Source organism: Sapajus apella, unplaced genomic scaffold (assembly GCF_009761245.1).
Source record: "Sapajus apella isolate SASKATOON/1434 unplaced genomic scaffold, GSC_monkey_1.0 scaffold38, whole genome shotgun sequence".
NCBI lineage: Eukaryota > Metazoa > Chordata > Mammalia > Primates > Cebidae > Sapajus > Sapajus apella.
The window spans coordinates 330038-348778 of record NW_022436978.1 but is presented as its reverse complement, the minus strand read 5'-3'; the positions used below and the strand labels follow the sequence as shown (position 1 = coordinate 348778).

Sequence of the window (18741 nt, the reverse complement as noted above, 5' to 3'; positions counted from 1 at the left end):
GCCCTATAGCTGAGTTTGTCTTGTAGAAAATTTCTGTGGAATTCAATTCCATTATTTAAAGTAGTTTTTCTATGAACCAGCTGTGGTGAGTTTAAGCGATTCTCCTACCTCAGACTCTCAATTACATGCATGCGTCACCACGCCTGGCTAATTTTTTGTATTTTAAGTAGAAACAGGGTTTCTCCATGTTGGCCAGGCTGGTCTCAAACTCCCAACCACAGGTGATCCGCACACCTCTGCCTCCCAAAGTGCTGGGATTACCGGTGTGAGCCACTGTACCCAGCCTTTTTTTTTTTTTTTTAAAGAGTGCATTATGTTTAACGAGGTAGAGATGCCAAAGCTTCCCTAGCATGATGTAGAAGAGGCAATTCAAAAGCTTAGGGAGATAGAAATGTTGGAATGGATTTTTCATGTGTAACCTGTGTTGCACAAGAAAGGCCAGAAGATAATCCTTTCACTCAGGCATTGAGAAATACATTAGTGAGGCTGGGCATGGTGGTTCACACCTGTAATCCTAGCACTTTGGGAGGCCAAGGCAGATGGATCACTTGAGGCCAGAAGTTCAAGACCAGCCTGACCAACATGGTGAAACCCCAACTATACTAAAAATACAAAAATTAGCCAGGTGTGGTGGTGCACACCTGTAATCCCAGCTACTTGTGAGGCTGAGGCACGAGAATTGCTTGAACCCAGGAGGCAGGGGTTGCAGTAAGCCAAGATCACACCACTGCACTCCAGCCTGGGTGACAGAGCAAGACCCTGTCTCCAAAAAAAAAAAAAAAAAAAGCATTAGTGAGGGGCTCTCCTCTTCATCCTTGAAAAGCTCTGTGGTTGCTCCCCTTTGCAGTGCATCCCTGTTCCCCTAGACATCATTTGGCAATCTACAAAAGGTCACTGATAAACATTTTAGGTTTTATAGTCCATAAGGTCTCTGTCACAAACGCCAGGTATGGCCATAGGGGATGCCACCATTAAGTGGGCTCCCTGATTTCAATGGGGTAACAGGATCCTAATATAACAGAGGCCAAATAGTAGCACATAATCACCAAAGACAAGGTGGGAACATCTACTGTATCTACCATAAAGACAGTAGGGTTGTACTGGTCATCAGAACACCTTGGCCCACCAGGATCTTTGGCAGTCATTGATCACGGTATTCCACAAACAGCCTACAAAAACAGACCAATATGTACAACTGAAAAGAAACTCAAGCTCTGGTAATAAAAACCTGACAGAAAAAGTTTTGACCTCTCATCTAATCTCCAGACCCAAGTCAATTAACAAACTTAGGTCCCTTGAGGAATAAACCTGTAATATTCCCACAAGTAAAAGTACATACTGTAAATCCTCATCCAAGCTTCTCCAAAGGCCATTTACTAGAGTGACTATGGATTAGAGAAAAGGAAATACCCAGATCTTTCAGAGATTACTAATTCCTGGGGACCCAAAATGCTACTGTAGCCTATCAGTCAAAGTGAGTTCTGACAATGGTCAGGTAATAGATGAAATGCTTAGCTCAAGTCCAACTCACAGTGGACCCCATAGTAGTACAATGGACCTACTTTGTCATCTCCTCAGTTCCTGAATAAATAATTGGAACAGATATACCTGGCTATTGGCGGAACTCCCATATTAGCTTTCTGACCCAACGGATGAGAGTCATTTTAATAGTAAGGGCTAAATGGACGTTCCTAGAACTTCCCCTCCCTACTAACATATTAAGCCAGAAGCAATACCATATTCCAAGGAGAATTCAAGAGCTTAATGCCACATTCCAAGGAGAATTCAAGAGCTTAATTTCAAAGACTTGAAAGAAACAGGGGTAGTGATGCCTGTTATATCTTGATTTAACTCACTAGCTTGTCCTGTGCAGAAGTCAGATGGATCTTAGTGACTATCACAAACTTGTGGACTATCAGGCACTTAATCTGGTGATGATTCCAATTGCAGCTGATGCCCCAGATATAGCATCTTTACTGGAGCAAATCAACATGGGTGACGGCACTTGGTATACTGCTATTAACCTGAATAATGCCTTTTCCTCCATGCAAGAACCACCAGAAGCACACTGCTTTTACCTGTCTTTTACATGCAGATAAGGCTACTCTCAGGGCTATACCATTCTCCTACCATAATGTAGTCCACAGAGATCTTGATATCATGACATTCCAAAGGAAAAAAAAAACCACTAGTCAACTATACTGACATTATGCTGAGTCTAATGAACAGCAAGTAACAAATATGTTAGATGCTTTAGTAAGACATGCACATGCTAGTTGATGGGAGATAAGCACTACAAAAATTCAGAGACCCACTGCAGCAATGAAATGTCAGGATTCAATTTTCCAAAGCTTGTCAAAATTTCCCTTCCAAAGTGAGTAAGTTACTGTAATTAACAACACCAACAATGAAAAGGAGTTACAATGTTTGGTAGGCTTCAACCCAGCTACAAAGTTTCCTACAAGGCTGACAGTTTAGAGTGGGTTTCAGAGCAAGAGAAAATTCTGTAGCAAGTTCAAGCTGTGGTTCAAGTTGCTTTGCCATTTGGGCCTTATGATCCAGCATATCCAATGATACTTGAAGTGTCCATGCCAAATAGGGCTGCTGAATGGAGCCTTTAGCAGGCATGAAAAAGAAAATCACAGCCCAGACTTCTAGAATTTTTAGAAAATCTATGCCGTCTTTTGCAGAAAATTATTCATCTTTCAAAAAACAGCTTCAGGCTTGCTATTGGGTGGGTCTTGGCAGAGACCAAATGCCTAACCATGGGATATAATGTGAATACATGGCCTGAGCTTCTCATCATGAACTAAATGTTATCCAACCTATATAGTCTAGCTTGGCATGTGCAGCACTATCTATCATCAAGTGAAAATATATAAAAAGCCAAATTCAAACAGGTCCAGAAATATGAGTAAGTTACAGCTCAGACTTCAGCATTGACTCCTGTTGCATTGCTTCTTCTCCCTCAAGCCAAGTCAATGGCCTCCTGAGAGCTCCATATGACCATCTGACTGACGAAAGAAAAAACTCAAGTCTGGTTTATCCATAGCTCTGCACAACATGCCAGTATCACCAAAAAGTGGACAGCTGCAGCACTACAGCCCCATTTAAAGATATAGCACTGAAGGGCAGTGATGAAGAAAAAATTTTCTCTTCAGAAGGTAGAACTTTGAGGGGTATTATTTGGTTTTCCCTTTTGTCTGAAGTAAAACATGGCCAGAAGCAGAGATTTATACTGATTTATGAACAATTATTAAGGATTTTGTTGGCTAGTTAGGAACTTGTAAGGAAATGGTGACAAGGAAATCTGGGAGAAAGATATGCTGATGAAAACTCTCAAAAAAGGCACAAACTGTGAAGATGTGTGTCCCATGTGAATAATGACTTGCATTCACTGTGGAGGAGGCTCTTAATAACCAAGCTGACAAAATGACGTACTTCATGAATATCAGTGTTAGACACTTTCCATAGCTATCAGAGTGCTTGGTCAATAAACTCATGGAAAAAATGGTCATGAAGGCTATGCATGGGCTCAACAACATGGTCTTCCCGTAAACAGGGCTTACCTGACTAAAGCTACTGCTAAATGTCTAATCTGTCAATAGCACAGACCAGCACTGTGCCCTGAATATGCACCATTTCCCAAAAACTAGCTAACCACCTGGTGGCAAGTTGATTACACTGAACCTCTATTATGGGGAGTAAGGACAGGAGTGAGGCCAGAGATTTGTCCTCACTAGAATAGACATGTATTCTGGATAAGATTTACCTTCTCTGCCTATAATGTTTTTTTCAGTTCCACCACCCATGAACTTATATAGAAGTGCCCAATCCACCATCATGACATCCCAATTTCATACAGCACTGCTGTTTCTTTAAAAAAAATTTTTTTGGGGGGGGGGACAGTCTCCCTCTGTCACTCAGGCTGGAGTGCAGTGGCACAATCTTGGCTCACAGCAACCTCCACTTCCTGGGCTGAAGTGATTCAGTGATTCTCTTGCCTCAGCCGGGACTATAGGCATGCATCACCACGCCCAGCTAACTTTTTTTGTGTTTTTAGTAGAAACAGGGTTTCACCATGTTAGCCAGGCTGGTCTCCAACTCCTGACCTCAGGCAATTACCCGCCTTGGCCTCCCAAAGTGCTGGGATTACAGGCATGAGCCACTGTACCTGGCCAAAAAGAAATATTTTTTAAAAATACAGACAAGGTCTCACTATGTTGCCTAGGCTATTCTCAAACTCCTTGGCTCAAGTGATCCTCCAGCCTTGGGCTCCCAAAGTGCTGGGGTTACAGGCATAAGCCACTAGGCCCACCCCACACAGCATTACTTCTGACCAAGAAAGTAATTTCATAGTAAAGAAATGCAGAAATGGGCTCATGTCCATGGACTTAACTGGTGGTGTCATCCCTATCACCCAAAATAGTTGGCCTAATTAAAATAATGAATTGATTACTAAAGACTCAGTTACAGTTTCAGGGAGACAATACCCTGAAAGGTTGGGTAATGCTTTCAATCAGAGACCCTTACATGGTGCTGCCTCCTCCCACAGTTAGAATATACAAGTCTGGGCATCAAAGGGTAGAAGTGTGTGTGGCTCCACTCACTATTATATCCAGCAATCTACTCACTGAATTTTTGTTTTCACTCCTAACAACCGAGTTCTGCTGGCTTGGAAGTGTTAGTGCCTAAATAGGAAATACATCTACTAACATACACAACAATGGCTCAATTGCATTAGAAGATGAGACTGCCACTTGGCTATTTGGGACTCCTTACACCACTGAACCAACAGGTTGAACCTACTGGTTGGGGATGATTGAGACTACACAGTGAAAGCAAGGAGGGCTATGTCTAAAACACAAGGGATTATCTGAGGCACTTCTAAATACTTCCATGCCAAAAACAAAGATTTAATGGAAAACTACAGCGATGAAGAAAAGGGCTGGACTAATGTGGGAATAAAAGTTTGAGTCATTTCACCAAGTAAAGAACCTCAACCAGCTGAGGTTCTGGATGAGGGCAAGGGAAACATGAAATAGGTAACTGAAGAAAGAAGCCTAGATATCAACTATGGCCTCATTACTAATCACAGAAATGAGAATGATGAACTTTCTTTTTGTTTTATTTGCTATTTATTTGTATGTTCTAACCATTTTCTTCTTCCCATTATTCAAAATTGAAATTAGTTTAGTTTTGTTTTTTGAGACAGTTTCACTCTGCCGCCCAGGCTGGAATGCAGTGGTGCAATCTCGGCTCACTGCAAACTCTGCCTCCCAGGTTCAAGTGATTCTCTTGCCTCAGCCTCCTGGGTAGCTGAGATTATAGGTGTGTGCACCACATCTGGCTAATTTTTATATTTTTTTTCGTAGAGATGGGTTTGTGCCATGTTGGCCAAGCTGATCTCCAACTCCTGACCTCAAATGATCTGCCCATCTCAGCCTCCCAAAGTACTGGGATTACAGGTGTGAGCCACCACACTCGGCCTGAAACTAGATTTATAACACAACTTTTGGTAACAAACTAGTCAGTGGAACTTGTTTTTTTTCCACATGAAAATCTTTAATGCTTATGCTGATGCATACTTGAATACTTATCAAAGTGTGTAGTAAAAAGAAAAAAAGGCAGATTAAGAAAATTAGAGTATTTCAAAGAAAACACTTTTGAGCATATATATGAAGGTGGCTGGGTGTGGTGACTCACACACCCCTGTAATCCCAACACTTTGGGACACCGAGTGGGTAGATCACCTGAGGTCACGAGTTCGAGACCAGCCAGGAGAACCTGTCTCTACTAAAAATACAAAAATTAGCTAGGCATGGCAGCACGCACCTGTGGCCCCAACTACTCGGGAGGCTGAGGGGCAGGAGAATCACTTGAACTGGGAGGCGGCGGTTGTAGTGAGCCAAGATTGTGCTATTGCACTCCAGCCTGGGCAAAAGAGTTATTCTCAAGGGAAAAAAAATGTACACAAATGAGGAACATTTTGCTATACCATAAAATAAATGCAGCACTGTAAGATAAAGGAAGATGAATATAAATGGAGTTTTGGCCATTTTTATTATTTTGAGATGGAGTCTTGCTCTGTTGCCCAGGCTGGAATGCAGTGGTGCAATCTCCTGGGTTCAAGTGATTCTCCTCCCTCAGCCTCCCAAGTAACTGGGATTGCAGGCATGTACCACCATGCCCAGCTTTTTGTATTTTTAGCAGAGCCAGGGTTTCATTATGTTGGCCTGGCTGGTCTTGAACTCCTGACCTCAAGTGATCCACCTGCCTCAGCCTCCCAAAGTTCTGGGATTACAAGCGTGACCACCACACCTGGCTAGAGTTATGGCCATTTGTCCCTACACATGCTATAGCCATCTTTAACCTGCTTAACTTAATCTCAATGATTTTTTCTTTTTTCCTCCTATTAAGTATATTTCAGGCTATTCAGCAGAAGGTTGTGATTCTGGAGGTTCAAACTGCTGGTGAAAGTTTATTCTGTTTCCTTAGTTTTTCAGGCGCTTTTCTCTATAAAATGATCTGCTGCCTAAAGTACCCTCTTTCTCATCAACAGGCACTAAATTCAAAAAGTAGCTTCCTGAAACTTCTTTGTTAAAAACTTTCATTGTTGGAGTTAGGTCATATCCTGCTAGCAATAGTCTTATTGGAATTGATTCATCTTTTACTGGTGTATCATCCATTATTTCCTATTTGGTGATTGTTTCTCTTTCTTTTGTGGTACTTACTGGGTCCAATTGCTGTGATCTCTTTTTTGATCAGTTGTAACCCCTTATGTTGTATTTTTATTCTTAAGTAAATTTCTGAAACAGTCACATCCTTTCAATGATACTTTATTATATTCAAATTCTATATGCAGACAATCTTCAATGCCCACTTCCATCAGCATAGGTGGTAAGCTGGTACACAGTAAGATCACATTCTTTTTACCAAGTCTGTCAGTCTTACTACTATCACTTCAATACATCAAGAGGACATTAGCACCAATGTAAGCTTCTTATGGCTTTTCAAATTGTATAAATTCAAAATCATAACTTCTGTTCTGAGTCAGTTCTCCCAGGTAAAGGCTAGTTCTTTCACTAGGTTTACAAACTCATGAGTATTACTCTTATCATAGAAGTTCAATTTGATGTACAAATTAAACTCTAATTTTTTAGTGCTCTATCCTCTTTCTAGTTTCTTTCACCTTTCTTGAACAGATTCTCCATCATAGAGGAGATAGCGTTTTTCCACTTTGCCATTTTCAGTTTTCATTTCTGCCATTTTCTTGGTTTCCTCATCATTAAGGACAATATCAATATCACAAATCAGACCAAAAAAGCCTCAAAGAAAACTGTCAGTGATACTGCCACATCCCTGGCTACTTCACTCCTCTTCCCTCAGAACTCCACCCCCTACCCCCACCCTACTCCCATCATGTGACCTTGGGCCTCTGCCACTGTAACTTCAATTTGAGGACTGACAAACAGCCAGCCAGCCGGGCTTGGTGACTAAAACCTATAATCCTGGCACATTGAGAGGCTGAGGCGGTGGTTCATTTGAGCTCAGGAGTTTTGAGACTAGCCTGGGCAACATGGCAAAATCCTGTCTCTATTAAAAAACAAAAAACAAAAAAAAACCCAAACACAGCCACCAACAGATACAATGACTATCAGGACTGAGCATGTCCTCATTTCTCATTTTTGGAACAAGGGTGAGAGTTTCATGCTCTGTCTGACATAGCTCTATCTTGTTAGGTAAAAACATGAGTTGTTTCATTGTTATATGGGAGCTCAGGTGTGTGTAAAGTACATATGGAAGCTAAGTAGCCAAAATAATAGGCTGTGCAAGTAATCAATACATTGCCTCTCAACTCCAAATCTACCTTTCATTGCCCTGCTTGTAAAAATGTAAACATTTCTTCCTAGACAGCTGGCATGATACTAAGCTTAGTAGAGGGCACGAGTGGTGGTGGGGGGTTTCTCTTCCTGGTTCCAGTGTGCTTTTCCGTCTTACTTCCACGGTGCTCTGCTGGTGTGCAGAACATCCTACATAGTGCTTATCCCAACAAGCTTTAGTAGGCCCTTCCATGGACATCTTCCCAGGCAAATTCCACCAGTGCCTCAAACAGCCTGGTGGTGACGCAGTAGCACCCCCACGTACAGCTTCCTGCTTAATTACCTTTGAGGTAGGAGACCAGCAGGACTTAATTTCCTGTTGCACCCTGCTGACTAGAGTGAGATTTGGCTGACACCAGCAGATGCTGACAAAAGTAACCTCTAGTTGCCCTCATGGCTTATTACCATAAAGACTCTCCTACCAGTGCAATGACAGTTTACAAATGCCATGGCAACAGCCTAGAAGTTACCTTATCTGATTTCAGAAACTTCCAGCCCTTTTTCCATAAAGTTATAAATAACCTGCCTCTTAATTAGTATATAATTAATAACAGATATAAACAGCTAGCTAGCAGCCCACAGGCACCAGTTCTGGGCACACTGCCTATGGGCTAGCCCTGCTCAGCAAGAAGCAGCATTGGTTCAATAAAAATTTCTTTCACCACTGGCTCACCCTTGAATTTTTTCCTGGCAAAGCCAAGAACACTCCTGGGTTAAGCTCCAATTTGGGGACTTGTTTGCCCTACATCACCTTGACCTGCAACAACTCAGCAAATATCTTTATTACCAAGTGGAGACATCCTTCAAGCTATCCAATCAGCACTTTTCCAAATTTGTTATTTCTTTGTGTACTCTGCCCCAACCCTAATGGTAGTGACTATTCCCTGTATCTGTCATTCCTACATATATTTTTTTCTTTTCTTTCTTCTTTCTTTTTTTTTGAGACAGAGTCTAGCTCTATTGCCCAGGCTGAAGTGCAGTGGCACAATCTTGGTTCATTGCAACCTCCACCTCCTGGGTTCAAGCAATTCTCCTGCCTCAGCCTCCTGAGTAGTTGGGGATATAGGTACCCACCACTATACCTGGCTAATTTTTGTATTTTTAGTAAAAATGGAGTTTCATCATGTTGGTCAGGCTGGTCTTGAACTCCTGACCTCATGATCTGCCTGCCTCAGCCTCCCAAAGTGCTGGGATTACAGGTGTGAGCCACTGTGCCCGGCCTCCTGTATTCTTTAGAGTTCTCTTTACCCCTGCAGTAAATTCTCTGTTCAAATTATGGTGTAGCTTCTGTCTCCTAACTAGATTCTAATCCAAATACTGGCCATTAAAAACAGCATAAATTACATTATAGGAAAGAGTGGGAGAAAAAAATGAAAGATGTTTAATCCAAAGAAAATAAATCTGAAGGCACATGTTAATCTCTAAATGTCTAAAAAGCTATCACCTACAGCAGAACATACTGTATCTGTTGCGAAGCACTAACAGCAGCAGTAGAAATAGCAGAATGCCTGTTCATTTTACACAGAAAAACTGAAGATCAGAAATATTAATTTGTCAAACAGAAAGTAAACCTTAAATGAAGACCTCTAAGGAGTCTAATGTTAATACTCAAATTTACAGTTGACATAGTTTTGCATCTTCTCATTTCATTTTAAATTGCTGAAAACCCACTGGAGGGCCAACCTTGCGAGTTTTTTGCAGTGACAGAGTCCTAAGTTAATTTTTTCACAAGAAACAAAGCAAAAAAACTCTTCTTTCAGCGTGCCTGGAGTTCACTTTTGAAGTTTCACCTCCAGTTTTGTCCTCTAGAAGCAGGGCATTTCTGCTTCACAATGGACTGATACGCTCCAGTTACATCCAATTAAAATACTGTTACACAACCAATTAAGTAGGAAAAGGGGCTGATGGTCAAACAGAATGATTTATTAACAAAAGTATATAATGGGTTTAACTGTAAGGACTTTCTATGTGGACATTAATCAACATCCTAATATCATCTTACATTTAAGTATTAACCCCTTCAACTGCGTTGTAAAGCACTGAAAATATTTTCTGTCACTTCAGGCAAACAACTATTTTTATAGAGTTCTCCTTTTATAGAGCAGGAATCTTCGCCTCAAAGAGGGCAAATAACTTGCCCAGTAAATCAAAGCTAGTAGGTGCCCTATCCACAGCTTCCTCAAAATTTAAACATTCACGACAGAGAACAAATTTCCAGAAAGCTGTGCACCAGTAACCTGGCAAGAATTATTGCAATTGCATCTGGTCTTGTTTTTAAGTTTCTTTTCCCATGTGAGGTCTAAAGCAAATAGATATTAAAGATTATTCATTCAATAGCTACAGAGCATCTATTATCCTCCAGATAGTGTTCCAGGTGCTGGGCCACAGAAAGTTGCAAAAATAAAAACCCTGTCCCTCTCATAAAATTTGTGTCTATAATATCTTCTTCTGGTAGGGAAAGGCAGGTGAGATGAATAAACTGTAAAAATTATTAGAAAGTGACACGACAAATGCCATTAAGAAAATTCAAGTAGAATAGTGGGATGAAAAAATAGAAGGGGTGCAATTTTAAATAAGATAGTCAAGAAGTACTCATTGAAAAGGTGAAGTCAATCATGAATATATCAGAGGGAAGAACATTTCAGGCAGAGAAAACTGCTAGTGCTCAGAGCCCAAGGAAGGGGCCCACCTCGCTTGTTCAAGGAACAGTAGCAAGAACAACATGAAGCAAAGTAAGCAAAGGGGTAACTAAGAAAAGATCTGGTCAGAAAGATGACAGGGACATCATAGGGCCCTGTAGTGTTTGCTAAGAACTTTTACTTTGAGACGGGAAACTACTGGAGGGTTCTGAGCAAAAGAACAGCATGAACAATATACAGGGCCACTCTCGATGTTTTTAAGAATATGCTGCAGAAAGCAAGCAAATAGAAGCAGAGAGACTAATTTGGGAAGTTATTACAGTAGTCAAGGTTAATGATGGCAGTCCAATCAAGGAGAGAGCAATGGAGGTGGTAAGATGTGGTCAGGTTCCAAATATCTTTTTCTGACAAACCAGGTGTGGGGTGTGAGAGGAGTAGAAGAGGACAGGGGAAACCAAATGTTTTAGCCTGAACAACTAGAAGAACAGAAATTCCATTTAATAAGATGGGGTGGCGGGTGTTCTTTTCATTTTGATTTTGGGGTGGGACAATCATGAATTCTGTATAGAACGTTTCAAATTTGAGATGTCAATTCTATGTCCAAATGGAGATTTCAAGCTCCTTAGTTTTCACTCAACCTCCTCATGAAATTTAACCAATATTGTATCTGTTCTTACAAAATGTTTCCTATAACTGCTTAGCATTTAAGCAATGTTTACATATTTGTGCATTTCTACCTGCAACTGGACAAACCAGAACAAACCCACAAGATAGCTAACATATAAAGCATCCCTTTAATTCTGAAGAGATCTGTGATATATACAATGGTTAATTTGGAAAATTTTTTTCCTTTAAATATGAGCTACATTTGTTTGTTTCTACCATTTTAATGATTTTTAAGTGTACAGTTCAGTGGTATTAAGTACATTCACATTGTTGTGCAATCATCACTACCTCCCATCTCCAGAACTTTTTCATCTTGCAAAACAGAAACTTTGTGCCCATTAAGCAACCACACCTCCATTCCCTGCCTCTCCCAGCCCCTGGGAACCACCATTCTATTTTGTTTCGGTAAATTTGACTATTCTAGGTAATTCATATAAATGAAGTATATTTACATTTGTTTTTGTAAATCTGACTACTCTAGGTACCTCATATACATTTGTATTTTTGTGACTGGCTTTTTTCACTTAGCACAGTGTCTTCAAGGTTTATTCACGCTGTACTATATCAGACTTTCCTTCCCTTTTAAGGCTAAATAACATTCCATTATATGAATGTACTACATTTTGTTTATTCATTCATGTGTTGATGGCACATTTGGGTTGCTTCCATCTTTTGGCTACTGTGACTAATGCTGCTATAAACATGAGTGTACTAATATCTGTTCAAGTCCCTGATTTTAATTCCTTTGGGCATATATCCAGAAGTTGGGTTGCTGGATCTAACAATAATTCTATTTTTAATTTTTTGAGAAGCTATCATACTGTTTTCCATAGCACTTTCATCATTTTACATTCCTACTAGCAGTATACAAGGGTTCTAATTTTTCTACATCCTTGTAAATACTTGTTAATTTCTGTTATTGTTTTCATACTGGCCATCCTAATGAGTATGAAGTGATATCTCATTATGGTTTTGATTTGCATTTCTCTAATGATTAATGATGTTGAGCATCTTTTCACTTGTTTCTTGGCAAATTATGTATCTTCTATGAAGAAATGTTTCTTCAAGTCCTTTGCCCATATTTTTAATTGGGTTTTGTTGTTGTTAAGCTGTAGGAGTTCTTCATATATTCTGGATATTAACCCGAGAAGATACAAGATTTGTAAATATTTTGCCTCCATGGGTTGCCTTTTCACTCTATGGAAATACACAAAAATTTTCATTTTTCATATAGCCTAATTTATATATTTTTTCTTGTGTTGTCTGCTTTTGGTGTCACATCCAAGAAAACATTGCCAAATCCAATGTCATGAAGATTTTCCCCTATGTTTTCTTCTAACGAATATACAGCTTTGGTGCTTGTTTAGGTCTTTGATCTATTTTAAGTTTAAAAAAAAAAAAAAAAGAAGAGCGGGAGAGACAGGATTTCTCTCTGTTACCAAGGACGAAGTGCAGTGGTGTGACCATAGCTCACTGCAGCCTTGAACTCCTGGGCTCAAAGAATCCTTCTGCCTCAGCTTCCTGAGTAGCTGGGACTACAGGCTCACACTACCACACCAGCTATGTTTTTCTTTCTTTTAAGAGATGAGGTCTTCCTGTGGTGCCTAGGCTGGTCTTAAACTCCTTGCCTCAAGTAATCTTCTCACTTGGCCTCCAAAAGCGCTGGGATTATTGGCATAAGCCACTGTTCCCAGCAGGGTCCAACTTTTGTATGTGGATATCCAGTTTTCCCCACACAATTTATTGAAAAGACTATCCTTTCCCATTGAATGGTCCTGGTACCGTTGTCTAAAATTATTTTACTATGTATAAAAGAGTTTATTTCTGTGTCTTCCAGTCTGTTCCTTGATCTATATGTCTCACTTTAAGTCAATACCACACAGTTTTTATTATTATAACATTTCAGTAAGTTTTGAAAATCAACAAGTGAGACTTCCAACTTAGTTCTTTTTCAAGATTGTTTTGGCAATTCAGGAGGGCTCTTTGAGATTCCAAACGTTTTTCTATCTGCAAAAAACAGTGTTGAGATATTAAGGGCAAAAAAAAATCTTTTAAAAACACATTTAGGCTGGGTGCAGTGGCTTATGCCTGTAATCCCAGCACTTTGGGAGGCTGAGATAGGCGGATCACTTGAGGTCAGGAGTTCAAGACCAGCCTGGCCAACATGGTGAAACGTTGTCTCCTGAAAATACAAAATTTAGTTGGGCATGGCGACAGGCATCTGTAATCTCAGCTACTCGGGAGGCTGAGGCAGGAGAATCACTTGAACCCAGGAAGTGGAGGTTGCAGTGAGCCAAGATCACACCAGTGCACTCCAGCCTGGGCAACAAATCAAGACTCCTTTTCAAAAATAAATAAAATAAAATAAAATTACATTTAGGCCAGGCACAGTGACTCACCTGTAATCCCAGCACGTTGGGAGTCTGAGGTGGGAAAAATGCTAGAAGTAAAGAGTTCAAGACCATCCTGGGCAAAAAAGCAAGACTCTGTCTCTATAAAAAAATTTTAAAAATTAGCTAGGCATGGTGGTGTGCACCTGTAGTCCTAGCTACTTGGGAAACTGAGGTGGGAGGATTACTTGAACCCAGAGTTCCAGGCTGCTATGTTCACATCACTGCACTCCAGCCTGGGTGGTAGAGTGAGACCCTACCTCAAAACAAAAACAAACAGGCCAGGCATGGTGGCTCACACCTGTAATCTTAGCACTTTGGGAGGCCGAGGTGGGTGGATCACCTGAGGTCAGGAGTTCAAGACCAGCCTGGCCATCATGGTGAAACCCCATCTTTAAAAAGGAAACAATATATATATATATATATATTTTTTTTTTAATTAAAAAAAATAAAACAAACAAAAATATACTATAAATTGCCCTACCAGCGACCCACATTTCAACTGCAGTTTTCGGGGCCTCTACAGGCTCATAGTTGCAGTGATCATTTGTGTGAATCTTTCTTATCCATAACCCTAGCATTTTTCACAAGGAATTTATCCTTTAGCAATGTTTAAAAAAAAAATGTAAAATGTAAAGCTAACAGAACTTACAGGAGCAAAAGACTATTCAATAATAATTGTTGGATACCGAAACACCTCACTTTCAATAATGGATAGAATAACAAGACAGAATACCAAAGAGGAAAGAGAAGACCTCAGCAACACTATACACCCACTACATCTAACGGACATCTTACAAAACATTCCACCCCCAACAACAGCAGAATATACATTCTTCTTTAGGACAGACCATATGTTAGGCCTGAAAACAAATTTCAACATATTGAAAGAGATTGTAATAATACAAATTATGTTCTCCAACCACCATGGGATGAAATTAGAAAATAAATAGAAGACTGGGAAATTCACAAATATGTAGAAATTAACACACTCCTAAATAATCAACAGGTCAAAGAAATCACAAAAGAAATTTAAAAATACCTTCAGATGAATGAAAATGAAAACACAACATATCAAATCTCAAGAGGTACAGCTAAAACAATAAGGGGGAAATTTATAGCCATAAATATTTATATTAAAAGAATAACATAAAATAAAAATCACCAATCACTAACATAATCATCTACCTTAACAAAATAGAAAAGTAGCAAACTAATGTCAAATTAGGCAGAAGGAAGGAAATAAAAAAGATTAAAGTGGAAACAAATGAAACAGAAGGGAGAGAATACAGAAAACTCACCAAAATTGAAAGGTGGTTCTTTCAAAAGATGAACAAAATTGAAAAACCTTTAACTACTTTTATGAAGAAAAAAGGAGAGAGGATTAAAATTACTAAAATCAGAAATAAAGAGGAGATATCATTTTGAATCTTACAGAAATAAAAGGTTTATAAGGGAATACTAAGAACTGCAGGTAAATTACATAACCTAGATTAAAAGAACAAATTTCTGGCTGGGCGCGGTGGCTCAAGCCTGTAATCCCAGCACTTTGGGAGGCCGAGGCAGGTGGATCACGAGGTCAAGAGATCGGGACCATCCTGGTCAACATGGTGAAACCCCGTCTCTACTAAAAAAATACAAAAAATTAGCTGGGCATGGTGGCACGTGCCTGTAATCCCAGCTACTAAGGAGGCTGAGGCAGGAGAATTGCCTGAACCCGGGAGGCGGAGGTTGCGGTGAGCCGAGATCGCGCCATTGCACTCCAGCCTGGGTAACAAGAGTGAAACTCCGTCTCAAAAAAAAAAAAGAACAAATTTCTAGAAACATAAAAACTACTAAAACTCACTCAAGAAAAAACATTTGAGCGGGAAATTACAAAACTAACATCTGTGGGCATTTCAATAGTTTCTAACAATGCAGCTCAACAATTAGCACCTGACTGCGTGCAGTGGCTCACACCTGTAATCCCAGCACTTTGGGAGGCTGAGGTGGATGGATCACCTGAGGTCAGGTGTTCAAGAACAGCCTGGCCAACATGGTGAAACCCTGTCTCTAATAAAATTACAAAAAATTAGCCAGACAAGATGGTGGGAGCCTGTAATCCCAGTACTCGGGAGGGTGAGACAGGTGAATCACTTGAACCCAGGAGGCGGGAAAAATTAGCACCATAATAGATGGAGTTCCTTCAAATTTCCTCCACAGAGTTGAAAAATCTCATCCTATATGGTAAGTCATAAGCAGACAAATCTTATGTTAACAGAATCTTGCTTTGAATTAACCTCTTAATTAGACACTTCTTGTGTTCCCACCTCACATCTGTTAAGTTCACAATTTATTCTAGATATTGCTACAGCATCAAGCTGCACATAGGTATGATTTGACAACACTTTGTATCAACCAAACCAGAGTTTTCTGTCCTACATTTCTCTGACACCAAGAGACAAGACATCTGCAGCCTGGCACTGCACAAGTGCAAATCCAGAAGAGTGTTAACCAATGAGAGATTATAAATGGTGAATAAATGTTACCCAATTCTATAATTGAGATACTCAGGTAGAGAATTCTGAGCAGCATTCTATTCAGGTTCTCAAAAGACCCCAAAAGGATTAAGCCCACTTTGCCCACAGCAGTGACTAGGTTAGTAGTCATACTTCACTGTATTGTCTTTTCCTCTTTCTAATTTCACTTTTCCCAGTATCCCACTCTTGTGCCCTGGGGCCATTTTCCAAAATAAACTACCTACATGCAAAGCCCTTGTCTCAGTGTGAATTTTCTCCCAGAAACTAGAACTTAAGACAGGTTTTTTAAAAGGCTGGGCACAGTGGCTTCTGCCTGTAATCCCAGCACTTTGGGAGGCCGAGGCAGGTGGAAGGCAGGTGAACTTCTCACCTGAGGTCAGAAGTTCAAGGCCAGCCTGACCAACAGGGAGAAACCCTGTCTCTACTAAAAATACAAAATTAGCTGGGGGGTGGTGGCACATGCTTGTAATCCCAGTTCCTTGGGAGGCTGAGGCAGGAGAACCCGGGAGATGGAGGTTGCAGTGAGCCAAGATTGTGCCATTGCACTCCAGCCTGGGCAACAAGAGTGAAACTCTGCCTCAAAAAATAAAAAAAATAAAAAAATAAAATAAAAAAAGGCCTTTAAAGATCCATTATTTCTAACTGCCTTTCTTATGATTAGCACATCAATAAGATCCATTTTGACCTGACACATTGTGGTGAAAGATCACAGGGCTTTTTTTCAGACTATTTCAATTTCAAGCTTTATTATTAACCTAACTTCAACCTCGTCAAACGAAAATGGAAATACAGTCATATGTCACTTAACAAGGAAACCTGAGAAATGCGTCATTAAGTGATTTTGTCATTGTGCAAACTTCATAAATTGTACTTCACAAACCCATTATATACCTATGCTACATGGTATAGCCTATTGCTCCTAGGCTAGTAACCTGTACAGCATATTACTGTACTGAATACTGTAGGCAACTGTAATATAACGGTATGCATTTGTGTATCTAAATATACCTAAACATAGAAAAGGTGCCACAAAAATGCCATAGTATATTCTTATGGGATCCCTGCCATATATGCAGTCTGATATTCACCAAAACATCATTATGCAATGCGTGACTGTACTGTTATATATTCAAAGAGCTTTACAAACTTTAATGTGTAATACAAATGACAGTTATCTGTATTAATAAAATATATCAGATAGAAAAATCTGTTTAAGTTTGCAATCATGTAAAAATATGACAACAATTTACAGTAACTACATGTGAATGTTAGTACTTCTCTAAGTAAAATACTCTGGTCTCCAATAATGTGTGCCTCTATCAATAATGTTTTAAATTTCCATGAGGGGAATATATTCATATATTACTTACGGAATTACAAATAAACTAACAACAACAAAAAAAGAAACCATTCTATCTCCACATATGCCTTTTGGCACAGTGTGGAGTTTCATTCCACAAAGAAAAGCAAATCATATAAACAAAGTTATGGTTAAAAAATACACATCAGAAGGCTGGGCATGGTGGCTCACATCTATAACCCCAGCACTTTGGGAGGCCAAGGCGGGTGGCTGAGGCGGATGGATCACCTGAGGTCAGGAGTTCAGACCAATCTGGCCAACATGGTGAAACCCCGTCTCTACTAAACATACAAAAAATTAGCTGAGCGTGGTGGTGACGGGTGCCTGTAATCTCAGCTACAGCTACTTGGGAGGCTGAGGCAAGATAATCGCTTGAACCTCAGAATTTATAGTTTCACTTAAATCTCAAGAAGAAGCTATTTTGTCTTATCTAATACAAAACTCAAATAGAAATTGAAATCAAATGGCTTACAGTATAATGAAATGCTTGGCTTAAAAAGGACTCTAGTCCATGAGCTAGTTTCAATAGAGTCCTAAACACTCTAGACGTAAATGTTACATCTTGTGGATTGTCCTGAAAAGAAATTCTGTATTTTTATTAGAAAACCATGAACCAAAAAAACGTTAAGAAATATTAGGTACTGTTAATTTATTGATGTGTCTCCAGCATGCAACTCATTATCTGGAAAATGAAAGAAAAAAACTAAAGCTTTGTTCCAGGAATCTGGCGGAGTTGGGATGGATGTCTTGCTATGTCTATATATAGCAACATAATGTGCAGCTTATGTTTGGGTTCCACTTATGAGTTATAATGCCAATTTATGGGATGGCTCTAACAGCTGTTCAGAAACTCTAACACACCACAGATTTATTTATCTGTTAATATTTCACATTTTTGGTATTTCTGCATTTTTCTGATGCTAAATCCTTTGCATCCTTATCAGATGAGATAGTGATGAAGCATACAGGGTATTTTCTGTGTCATGACATTCTAAAAAAGTAGTTTTACTGTTTCACTGCTGGCATGACTTTACACATGTAAACAGTTATCACAGTAATAAACATTTACCTACTCTGATTACGATAGAAACAACCAGTGACACTGCCATTTGTACAGCACTTAGTACAATGCGTCTAGCCTCAAACACTGTAAATAAGAGTAATTTACCTCCATGGTAGCACAGAGCTTTATCCCACAAATAATTTGTAGTTAAGTCTTGTTAAACCTTCACTGTAATGGAAACGGCATCAATATAAAATTGAGGATAATCCAGTATTACACAT

General features: G+C 39.7%; 1 protein-coding gene and 1 pseudogene across 27 annotated transcripts in view; both read right to left on the bottom strand.

Annotated features, from left to right (window-relative positions):
- Nucleotides 1-18741, bottom strand: part of MAP4 (microtubule associated protein 4) — a 227692-nt gene that overhangs the window by 94683 nt on the left and 114268 nt on the right. The window lies entirely within an intron of this gene.
- Nucleotides 6254-9399, bottom strand: LOC116565002 (annotated as a pseudogene).